The sequence below is a fragment of the Petaurus breviceps genome, unplaced genomic scaffold, assembly GCF_028583685.1.
Source record: "Petaurus breviceps papuanus isolate PSGF00001 unplaced genomic scaffold, PetGlider_PUasm1.0 115, whole genome shotgun sequence".
In the NCBI taxonomy this organism is placed as follows: Eukaryota; Metazoa; Chordata; class Mammalia; order Diprotodontia; family Petauridae; genus Petaurus; species Petaurus breviceps.
Window position 1 is genome coordinate 6,988,565 of NW_027185612.1, and position 12,861 is coordinate 7,001,425.

General features: G+C 36.7%; 1 protein-coding gene across 4 annotated transcripts in view; it reads right to left on the reverse strand.

Moving 5' to 3' along the window:
- The window catches only part of PAXIP1 (PAX interacting protein 1), an 89,631-nt gene that overhangs the window by 40,592 nt on the left and 36,178 nt on the right, over nt 1-12,861 (reverse strand). The gene's annotated exons all lie outside the window — the stretch shown is intronic.

Sequence of the window (12,861 nt, forward strand, 5' to 3'; positions counted from 1 at the left end):
ACAACTGGCGTATAATGGAAACCAAGCCCTCAATGGTCAGTTGTTGTTATAGCAGTTCTGGTCCAAACCATTATTATCTGCCTCCTATGCACAAAGCAAAAAAAGGAAAACCAGCCCCTGCCCTCAAGCTTACATTCTACTGAAAAAGAGATTTTGCTACCATTCAGTTACATTTTTGATCATTACAACATATTTGCTTTTTAATTGCACAATATGACAGGTAAGATTTTTAACATACATTTTAATTTTTAAGGTACATTCATCTGAAATTTCAAACATTATTAAATATGAACAATACATCAGATATGATTTGACCTGGATAGAATGCAGCTGGATTATCACCCTCCTTTTTTCCAGATACTGTGGCTTTCAATGCAACTTAAGATCACATTACCTTTTGAGGGCAGCCATTTTCATTGTTGCTTCATACTGTACTTGTAGTACACTAAAACCTCCATCTTTTGCAGATAAACTCTCTAGCCATGCTTCCCAACTTGTACTGATGAAGTTGAAATTTTGAACCCCAGTGTAAATCTCTATATGGATCCTCATTAATTTTCATCTTAAAAGATTCAACCCAATTTTCTAGCCTTCCAGGACTTTTGGGATTCAGTCAATTAAATGTGCTAGCTATGACGTACCTCCAACATACATCCAAAAAACTGATCAACATGCCACCTACATCCTTATCCAAATTACTAATATAAAGTCACAGATTTAGAAAGAACTAAAGTATTTTATAGAAGAGAAAATTAAAGTCCAAAGAGATTAAACAAATTCATAGTCTTTGTTGCTAGGGGTATTACTCCAGGCCAATAGATATCTGGTCATTAACAACTTAACCTGTACTAAATCCAACAACTGCACAACAGGCTAATAACTAGTATTTATATAATACTTTAAGGTTTGCAAAGCATTTTACACATATTATCTCACTTGACCCTCACAACAACCCTGTGAGGTAGGTACTATTATTCCTCCCATTTTATAGATGAGGAAACTGAGGTACAGGGTCATACAAATATAAAGGATCACAGAGAAGTTATGTTCTAGTCCAGTACTCTCACCACTGTGCCACTAAACTACCCTCAACACACATCTCTCCATCTTTACTACAAGAAATGCATGAAAAACTTCATAAAATGCTTTACTGAAATCAATGTAAATATCTACAAAATTCCCCTATTTGCTAAGGAGGTAAATCTGATATAACCTATTATTGGTGAAGTCACGCTGACCCTTTGTTGATTCTTCCGGATGTTCTTTACCCATCCTTTCTGATTCCTAGTAGAATTCTAAATGGTATTAAAATCAAGGCCACTGGTCTACAATTTACAGACTCCACTCTACCTATTTTTAAAAATCTGGGACACTTGCCCCAATTTGGTCTAGTGGAACTTCTCCCAATCTCCTCCATGATCTTTCAGAAATCACATTCACCCATTCTTTTAGCACCATGGAGTTTCCATTCCTCTAGGCCTACTGACCCGAGTTCATCAAAGCAAACAGGCACTCTCATTTTTGCTATGATTTTTATGAAACCTTGAGTTTTAGTTCCCTAGTAGTCATGTTGTTCTGTTGTCTCTAGTTCAATAATCTTTCTCCCTGACAGAAAAAAGAAGGACCCAGTAGTTCTGCTCCTCTGTGCCCAAGCAGGGATCCTATCTCTTTTCTGGTTCTCCTATCCCTGACCTAGCTTTTAAAAACCTGTCCCTAGCATTCCTCACCAACCCTTAGCCCATGCTGAACTTTAGGAACGCTAACAATAATCTTATAGAACCACTGTTCTTTTACAGTTAATATTCATCCTGTCCAACAACTTTAAATGTCATACCTAATATATACCTAATTTCTGTATATACTTTTTAAAAAATCCAAGTTTCCTTGTCTATCCAGCTTACCTCATTAGTTATCTATATTTTGTGTACAGACATATGAAGCCATGGAGCCTACTGGCCTCTCTTCTTTAACTTTATCTCCTATTAATTATTGAGCATCTCTACTGCTGGTTTTTCTATGCTGTAGTTATTCTCCACAGCAGAATTTCTTAACCTTTTTTTCCATGGATCCCTTTGTCAATCTAGTAAAATATTGGGACCTCTTCTCACAGTGTTTTAAATGCACAAAATATCTGAGATTATAAAGAAAACCAATTATATTAAAATAAAGATGTCCAAATTCATGGTCCATGAATAAGCAATTTCTTCCTTTCACCTCCCTTTCCAGTCCAAAGTCCTTTTGACTAATCTGAAAGACTATAGCCATTATTGCTGACCATCATCACTAGGTGAACTCTACCCCTGGCCCAGAGTCTATAATTCTCATATTTTAATCTTTTGTTCAGAAATACAAATTGATTCTCAAATACCACCTTCTAAATCAACTCTTTATATCCCAAATCTTCCTTTGAATTCCAAATATGCTTGACTTCTAGGGTCTTCCATTTCTTACTCAGAACTTTGCAACTTTTAACAATGGCTTTCAGAATACTTCTGGCAAGATCATACATAAAAGCAGCTTGATGGCAAACTGGATAGACTACTGCTGGACCTGGAGTCAGGAAGACCTGATTTCTGATCTGACCTCAAAGCATTAACCATTTTTAAGACCCTGGCCAAAACGTTTATCCTCTCAAAGCCTCAGTTTCCTCATCTGTAAAATGGAGATTGTCATGTATTTACTGCCTAGTATGGACCAGGCACTATGGTAACTACTAGGGATACAAGAATGAAATGATCCCTACTCAGAATGTTACATTCTAATAAGGTAAGACAGTAAGTACATATGAAACATACAGTATAAATATCAATCAGGTAGTGCCTATTATATAAGTATATAAATACAAAGTTGTTAAATACAAGGAAGTTTGGGAATCAGAAAAAGCTTCATACCAAAAAGATGGTGCCCGAGTTTTATAACTTCAAGAAAGAAGACTTTTAGAGAAGAAAAGGAGAGGTACATTCCAGGGATGACAGGGAGCAGGGAGACTGTAAATAGCATAGTTTGTGAGGAACAGCAAGAAGACCAGTTTGGCAAGAATGAAGAGTTTGGGACAAGGCATATGCCCAGTGAGACTGGAGCTAGGTTGTGTAGGACTTTGAAAGCTCAAGTCCTGAGTATAACACATTCTTTTTTCTACAACATGCTCTCCTGTCCACCAATTCTATTTAAGACCATAAGATCATGGTTGTTCTCAACTCCCACAAGCATGTAAATTTATAATTACTTTTGATTCCATTCTCTACCAATGGATTTTTTTACCTTTCCTTCAATCCAATGCCAACTACTATGTATTAGGTATCTACTCTGTGAAGAAGGTGCTGGGGAAAATAGAAAGTTTAGGGTAGTCCCTTTAAGGGTTCACAATCAGTAAAAAATTATTTTAATATAACTCAGACATAGTACCTACAAGAAAATAAAAAGTCAAGAACTATGTGACATCCAAGGGAATGAAAAGTTATTACTAAAAGGAAATATCAGTGCAGGCTAAGGAATTTCAATTTTACTTGAAAGACATTTACTTGGTTATCATAGAAGGATTTTTTACATAAAGGAAATGACCAGATTTGTATAATCCCACATTACCATCTGTCTGAATGATGCCAATTTCACGTCTCCTGCACAGTGGTTTCACAGGTACCTCAGCTAGTTCAAACATCCTGATTTTCATTCACCTTTAAACCCTTGGTAATCTATCTTCTGATCTCATAAACTCAAATGAAACTGGTGAAAATAGCAAGTTTAAGGTAATCTACAATCTAGTAAAAACTAATTTAAATACATTTATTTACTGTTACTTTTAACAGTACCTACAACATAGTAACAGCCTCTGGGTTTTAAAAATGGTGCTGTTCTCCCTGATTCTCATCCACTTCTCTGACCACTCCCCTTCTTGCTCTCCTTTACTGATTCATTTTTCATGTCTCCTACCTTTGGGTGTAACCATAGGTTCTATCCTGGGCCCTCTTTTTCCCATTTTGAACTTGTCCCAAAGACAGTTCAAACTTATCATATCCAAAGCAGAAAGTTATCTTTTCTCCAAAACCCTTTCCCTTCTTCCCTATTTCTGTTGAAGGAACTACCAGTCTTCCAATCACTCAGGTTCACCATCTTGACACTGTCCATGACTCATCACTTCCTCTCACTATACACAACTAATGAGTTACCAAATCTTCTAATTTCCACCTTCAGGTCATTTCTTTTATCTAACCCCTTCTCTCTACTCACATGGCTACTACCTTAATTCAGGCCTTCATTATTTCTCAGCAGTAGAAACAGCCTACATCCCTAAGTCCCTTGACTCAAGTCTGCCCCACTTACATAGCTACCAAAGCAATTTTTTTTAAGTAAAAATCCAACCACGCCATTTCCATGTTCAGACTCCAATTGCTCCCTACTGACTTAACAATGCAACATAAGCCCTTCTTGTTTCAAAGTGCTTTACAATTTAGCCTCAACCTACCTTTCCAGGTTTGCTATACCTTATACTTTTTTTTCCACATTCTTGATATGTCATCCATGTCTCCATCTCCTATATCTATACCTCTGCAAAAGCTACCCTCCATACACCTTGAATTCATTATCACCATTCCTCTCAGAATTGTTTCCTTCAAAAATCTGCTCAAGCTGTTTTACATGAAGCTTTTAAAATTCCCCCTCTAATTGTACCCTCCCAGCAAAAAACACCTCACCTTGTATTTGTTTTGCATGTATCTTATATACTTTTATATATTTATCTGTACAAATGTTCATTTGTATATATTATGTTGTATATATTTTATACACTTATTTATTCACATGTGGTCTCCCCCAAAAGAATGTAAGCTTCTGTTTTCATATCCCCAAAAACCTAAGATAATGCCCAGAAGGCTTAATAAATGTTTTTTAACCAATTGTTTCCAGTTCAGATTCCTCTGGCATTCAAGAATTAAAGGTCTTCTACAGCCCAGCAACATCAGCCTATCTTAACAACTGTGTATTATTTCCCTTCCACAAACTATGCTCCAAACAAACTAAACAAGTTTTTGCCACTGAATCATCATACCCTCTTAAGTTTTTATTCAGGGTATTCCTGAAATACCCTCCCCTCCTTTTCCTTGCTTTTTAAATTTCTACCTGTTCTTTGAAACCTAATTCAAATGTCCATGAAGCCTTGGATTATTTATTCTCGATTCGTGGTGCTGTGTACACATTAGAGACAGTTAATAAAAAGATTTGCTGTGTTACCTTGTATCATCCAGGACACACCACATCTACAGGACTGTGTTCAGATCTAAGTGTCATTAATTTTTTTTAAATGACAAACTGGAATATATTCAGGGAAAGGAGACCAGGAAGCTAAGAAGACTAGAGATGACATAATATAAGAACTAACTGAAAGAAGAACTGGGAATTTTAAGTCCAGACACGAGATGACTTAGAGAGGTTATAACAGCTGTCCCAGGTATTTAGAAAGTAGCCCCATATGAAAGAGATTAGACTTGTCTGGAAAGGCACCAAAGGAAAGAACTAGGAGTAATGGACTGAGGTTTCAGAGATGCAGATTTTTACTTAATATGAAGGAAGCTTTTCCAAAAATGAAAGCTGATCTATAGTGGAAATGGCTGTCACAAAGGAAAAAGTTGGGGTGGCTAGGTGACGCAGTGAGTAGAGCACCAGCCCCGGAGTCAGGAGGACCTGAGTTCGGATCCAGCCTGAGACACTTAACACACACACACAAAAACTAGCTGTGTGACCTTGGGCAAGTTACTTACCCCAACTGTCCTCCAAAAAAAAAAAAAAAAAAAAGAAAAAGTATTCATTCTTGGAGGATTTTGTATAGAGTCCTGAATCAACAACAATCAGAATGTTATAAATGGTTTCTGTTTAGGTAAGGTTTGATAAAACAAAATTTAAGAGCCAGAATTTTTAAAAAAGGTAATGAACTTCAATTTTGGATATAGTTTGAGTTGCTAATTTTTTTTACAAAAAAAAAAATTCAAAATACAGCTCTGGAGCTCAGAAATTCAAACCTTGAAATCAGGTCTAAAAAAATAGCTTTGGGAGTCATCTGATTAAAAGGTAATAGGTAAAGCTATGGAAGTGAATGTTTATCAAAAAAGAGAGTAGAAAGAATGAAATGGACCAAATAGTGAAAGGCAGTTTGGTGTAGTGGACAGAATGCTGGACTACTTGGGAGAAAAAGACCTGGATTCAAATACTGCTTATGATACTACTAGCTGTGTGACTCTGGGCAAGTCACTTAATTTCCCTGGGTCTTAGTATTCTGATCTGTAAAATAAGGAATTTCTTCCCCAATTCTAAAGAGCTGGCAGCTACCTAGGTGGCACAGTAAACAGAGTGCCAGGTCTAGAGTCAGGAAGACCTGAACATCAATCTGGTCTCAGGTACTTACTAGGTACGTGGCCCTGGGCAAGTCATGTAACATTGCTTGCCTCAGTTTCCTCAACTATAAAATCAGCTGGAGAAGGAAATGGCAAACCCCTCCAGTATTACCATGAAAACTCCAAATGGGGTCATGAAGATTCAGACATGACTGAAACGAATGAACAGTAATACTTTAAAGTTAGCAAAGTACTTTAAAAGTGAAGACCAGGAGGAAAACTTCTATACCTTATCTATACCTTAAGGAGTTGGTAAAAGACTGAGGAACCAGAAACATTTAGAGATATAAAAACCAGGGAAGAGACACTATCCAAAGCATGGATATATAAAATAAACATCCAAATCCAGTACTAAATACTGCTCAAAAGTCAGGGATAAGAAAGACTGAATTTTTAAAAATTTGTTTTGGCAATTAGATGAGTAAATGTGAAAAGAACCATTTCAGTAGAGAAAGAAACTAGATTGCAAGAGATTAAAGAGAAAGTGGATAGTAAGGAAATAAAAGCATGAGGTATAGATAACTTTACTGAGAAGTGTGATGGTGACAAGGAGTGAGACTATACTCTTTTGGAATAGAAAGGCAAAAGGAAAACTTCCGAAATGAATGATGTAAATCAGAAGTTAATAGAAATGAATGATGTAAATCAGAAGTTAATAAAGCATTTGAAAAATGAAAAAAAAACTTCCTTAGGATCACAGAATATAAGCATGTTTGTAGACACAACAAAAAGAAACAGTGGAAACAGAAATATCAGAGAAACATGAGAGGATAGCAATGACTGTTTGCAGGATCATAGTCCTCTAGGAGATGAGACAAGATAGGATTGAGGACACAGGTACGGGGATTAAATTTAGCAAGGGATAAAAGACAGCTCTTCCTCTCAAGCAGGAAGGAAGGCAAGAATAAACGATGATGCTGAGTTTTTCAAACACTAAATCTGATCTGTCATAAAATGTCATTTTTTTTCCTCCTAAAATCTGAGTCATCTTTTCTCTCCACTTCCACTATCATCACCTTGATCTAGGCCTTCTTTACATCATCAATAGTCTCCTACCTGAACTCTCTGCCTCTAGTCTTTCATTATTCCATTTCAACCTTCATTACTGCTACCAGGTTAATTTTTCCAAAACATTTTTCTTCATGTCCTTTCCCCCTTAAGTAACATATAATAGCTCCCTCTTAGTTACTGCATAAAATTCAAATTCCTGTGCATAACTTGAAAGATGCTCTGGAACCTGGCCCACTTAACTAATTAAACTTTATCCAGCCACTCACCACATACATTCTACTCTGGTTAGGTTGGTGTCCTGTCTCATACCATACATATGCCATGGTGATGTACATGCCCTTCATTTTAACCTCAATTTTCCTCAAGCAGGCTTTTCAGATTACATCCAGGGCACTGATCTCTCCCTTCTTTCAACTATTAAAATTATGTAATATTATTATATTTATGTATCACATTTATCCCTTTTTTTCAATTATTAGTACTTCGTGTTGGTATACAGAATATCCAAAAAATCTTAGTGTGGTTTTAAACTAAAGCTTTCGAGACACTCTATTTTAATTTTGTCTATATAAAATACTTGACTATATATTAAGCTATTTAAAGGCAGCATCATATCTTAAGAGTTTTCTTGCATTCTTCACAGTGCTAACACTTCATGGTCATGTTATGCTGCTAGGGAGAATATTCCCTCCACTAAATCAGATCACAACAGTCTCTGGAAATTGTTATGATCAAAATTTCATCCCCCAACATCTAACCTTTTGATAATCCTCTCAGAAGATATCTTCTTTGACTTTAGCTAGGCTGGTCCTCTGAAGAACATATAATCCATTGTGGGGTTCATACCTGAAGCCTAGGTTAGTAAGAACATTTCAGAGCTTGTGCTATGTTGGCAGTCTTCAAGAACCCAGGATGACCCCATGCCATAATGAATCAATGGAGTACAAGTTGGGTTGAAATACCAAATAATAACATATTAGTTAAAGACTGACCTCCAATTTGTAGTTGTTCCTTGCAAGGTCTGACACTAGTTTGCCTACTGATGTTTCCCAACATTAAAAAGCTAAGACCCATCTAGTGAAGTGCATCTTTATTGTGCCTTTTTGTCTATGGTTATTTAGTTAGAAATCATTTACTTATTCTGTAACTCATTTCTCTGAATGTTTAGCTAAAAGAGATGTATTACAGTAAAAGCAGAATTTTAATGCTAGTATATTGGCTATGTCTCATTACTGCTAATCCTACCTTGCCTTTTAATACTGAAAAGACTTAGAAATAACACTGATATCACTATCTGACATATCAGGTGCCATATTTACAGTCATGCCAAAACTCATATCCATATATAAAATACAACATAACCAACATTTGAGAGAGAGAGGTATCTCATGACCTCTCATGAGATGAGATCAACATTTGCTGCCTGCGGCCTGCCAAAAGATTTTAGGTAGCCCACAAAAAACACAGAGAAGTCCTTTGGTAGGCTGCAAGTGGTCCCTGGACCACAGGTTGTGCAGTCCTAGTCTAGAGATAGCACTACATTCTGTCTGCCAGCGTCCTGAAGGTCATACAAGCTTTAAAAAATAAAATTTCAGTTCAATAAAGACACAATTCAGTGATGACCTTTAGTCTTACTTTGCTGAGGAGAACCTTTAGCTGTATAAAACAATTCCTGATAACAACCAGGATATGACCTTAGTGATCTTTAAGGTTCTCAAGAGTTCAGGGTTGCATTGTAACTACAAAGGAAGTCTACCAGTCTGACTTCACAGTTTCTAAACATCTTCAACTACAATGATCTTAATCTCTATTGTATTTGGTTCATATAGGTAGAAAGGCTGAATCAAGTGTACTAAGTTGAACTTGAGACAAGGTTTCAAATTCTACCCTTGTCTATGCCAACTCTCATTTTACCAATGAGAAAACTAAGGCCAGGGGAGGATGAGTGACTTGATCAAAAACACAGAGGTACTAAAAACCAAGGTTCTGAATCCAGAGTCAGTATTCCTTTCACTGTACTATGTTTACTGGCAAGTCATAACTTCTCTGATCCTCAATCATCTGTAAAATGAATGTACTACCAGCTACTATATCTATATTGAAGAGATGCCTTGACGATCAAATAATAGAATGTATTTAAAACATTTGGCAAATCTTAAGGAGCTATAAAACCATCAACTTTAATTAGTCATCCATCAATACTGTGGACCTTATTGTCAGCTAGAAAAAATACTCAATGGTGAAACTTTACTCTCCACCCATTTTCCTGCCCCTCCAGTGCCACTCTCTTCATCCTACTGAAGCCAGACTGTTGAAACTCATCTTATTCTACTTATTTCTATTTTCCTAAATTCAATCATCAAGCTTTAACTGGGGAATTTTTGCTTTATCTTTCCTGAATCCAGACCTCATTTCACTGTCTGGTGATCTTAACATTATGCATTCTCCATTAAGGCTTTCATCTCCACCAGTACTACAGACTATCCATCTTTAATATGGAAGAATCCATTATCTTCCAAAGTAGCCTGACCCACTTTTGTATAACAGTAATTGTTAAGAAATTTTTTTCCCCTTACATTAGAAGCCAAGTTTGCCTGTCTACAACTTCCAATGATTATTTTGAGTTTTCAACAAGTCAAATGTCTCTTCTACCTGACAGTTACCCAAATATGTGAATTAAGCTTCACCTTATCTTTTCCAGTCTAAATATTTCTAGTTGCTTCAAATGATCTTTATTTGGCAAGATCTCAAGGTCTTTCACCATTCTGGTCTCTTAATTTATCAATGTACTACCGTTTCCCCGATAATAAGACCTATCCCGAAAATAAGCCCTCCCCTTACTGTGTAAGATTCCTCTGAAATAAGCCCTCCCCCGAAAATAAGCCCTATTGAGATTGCTACTGTAGTGAAGGTGATCCCCTGCGCTACACGCTACATTACGGTACCCTCTGTATGCACCGCCCCTCCCCCCCCCCGGGTGAAACGCACGCCGCGCTCCGAGCTGCATCCAATCAGAGCTGCAGCAGTGAGCGTGTCATCCTGTTCTTCCCCAGTGATTTGCTTGCTGGCCCCATTGAGAGCAGTGCCGGGGAGGAGAGCTGAGGCAGGACAACATAAGCCCTCCCCTGAAAATAAGCCCTCTGGTGTTTTTCTTTCCAAAAAATTTAATAAGACTGTCTTATTATCGGGGAAACATGGTACCTAAAATCTGATGCCCTCAACTAAAAATAAAACTCCTAACATGGCATGACCATGGAAGAATCCAGCAAGACCATCTCATTTCTTCTTGACAATTTCTTTTCTCAAGTCTTCTGAATCCCTGCTACACTCCTTATAGCAGCTATTTCAAACCTTTTTCATTCTCCTCAATTCCAAAACTAATCTCCATCCCCTATATTCCCTACTTTACTACTCTCCACAACTTCACTTTCTACTTTAGAGACATCTAACATTTGTTCCCTCAATTCTCTTCCTTCATACCTCCAAATTTCTCTGTATCCTCATCCATACTTTTGCCCTTACTCATCACCTTAATCCCAACATAAACCATTCCATTCCTATCATTTAGTTCTAAGTTATGGTGAATTGTAAGATACAGTTACATTAATGGGTATAACTGATATTTACACAGCTTTTTTTTTTCTTTACAAAGTGCCTCACATGTATTTCCTCATCTGATCTTCATAGAAACCCTGTGGAGTAGATCCCAAATCTTCCTGACTTCTTTTTTAATTTTATCACACCAGTATACCCTTTCTTTTGAATCTTTAATACCTACCTTGTGGTATTAAAAGCACTTTCCCCCCAGATGCACGAGAGGTAAGAAGGGGAAAAAATAAATGCTTGAGAATGGAAAGAAAATTAACGACTTTTAAAAAATTAAAAATACCTACCTTGCCACTGGCTCCTCTTCTGCCTACAAATGTGCTTAGGTCTTGCTTACACTAAAAAACCTTTCCTTTAACATGCCAATGCCTCTAAAGATACTTTATCATCTCTTCTCTTATTGTTAAATGACTCATTAAGTTTAGATTACTTTTGCTAGTTCTGCAGCCTTACTATGCACCAAGATATCAACTTCCTGCAGTCTAGCTTTCAACCCATAACTAATGAAATTGTCCATAACTGTGTAATAACCAAATCCAAAGCCCTTTCTCAATACTTACATTCCTGAACATTCACTGACTTTGCCACTTTGGCAACCTCCTTCTTCTTGACGCTCAATACACTCTTTTGGTTCTTTGAACTACATTCCCCCATGTCTCTTCTTAACCTCTCCTTTGCATTCTTCACTACTGTCTGTTCTGCTCTTTTCACATATGGGTTTTTAGGGTTTTATCCTCAGCCATCATCTCTACATTCTTCCCGATTATCATCCCATTCATTTGAAGATGATTCCTAAATCTATGATTCTAGCCCTGATATCTTTCCTAAGTATCAGAGACATGTCAATTGTCTACTGGACCTCTCCTTGTTACCCCCAAATCAGTAAATACAAAATCCTCTCCATAAAAAAAAATCCATCTCTCTCATAATTTCCCTATTTCTTTTTCGAAATTACTAACATTTTTGTTTTTACATAACATTGATTTCTATATATATTTCTACCCTCTACTATTCAGATAGCCTTTCCTTTTAACAATTTAAATAGAGAAAATTAAAAAACAGCTCTGCAAAAACCAATCAATACTATCTGAAGCAGTGTATGAAATATTATACAGCCCCTTCTACAATGAAAGGAGGCAGGTGATTTTTTTTTTCAACTCTTTTGGGGGGGGGGACAAGTTTGATCATTATAATTACATCATCTTCAGTTTTATCATTTTGCCTCCCCTATTTATAAATAGCACTACAATTTTCCTTCCAGTCAAACCTTCTCAAAGTCTTAGTCATTTGTGACTACACTTTCCCTGAATGCCCATGTCATGATAGTTGCCAAGCCCAATGGACTAAACCTCTGTCCCCTTTGCTTCCACTCTCACAGTTAACAATACAGTCTAAGTCCTCTAACCAGTTTCCTACTTCCAATGCTTCATTCATACTTTCCTTTATTGTTCACTATGTTGTCATGTTTAAAACCAGAAGGGCTTTCCTTAGAATACATTCCCCTAAGTACCTGGGGGTGGCAACTCACAGAAAGATGGATGTACAGTAAGAGTAGCACTTGGCATTAATCAGTTCATTTCTAAAATACTTGTACAAAGCTACTGTTTTCTTCCCAATTCCTCTGTGCAGGCTCTCCAAAAACTCTTCTCTCCAAAGGACTGGTATAGAGTGAGTGCTATTAAATATGGACCATTCAGCAATTTTATTTTGTTTATTATTTAATGATTCAGAATTCCATTAAAGCAAACTTAACATGATGTATAATAAATGTTTGCCAATTCAGTCAGTTAGTAATAATTCTTATGAGTATAACAGTAAACTGTAGTTTAAATCTCCAAAATTAAGTCTAAGATATTCCTCT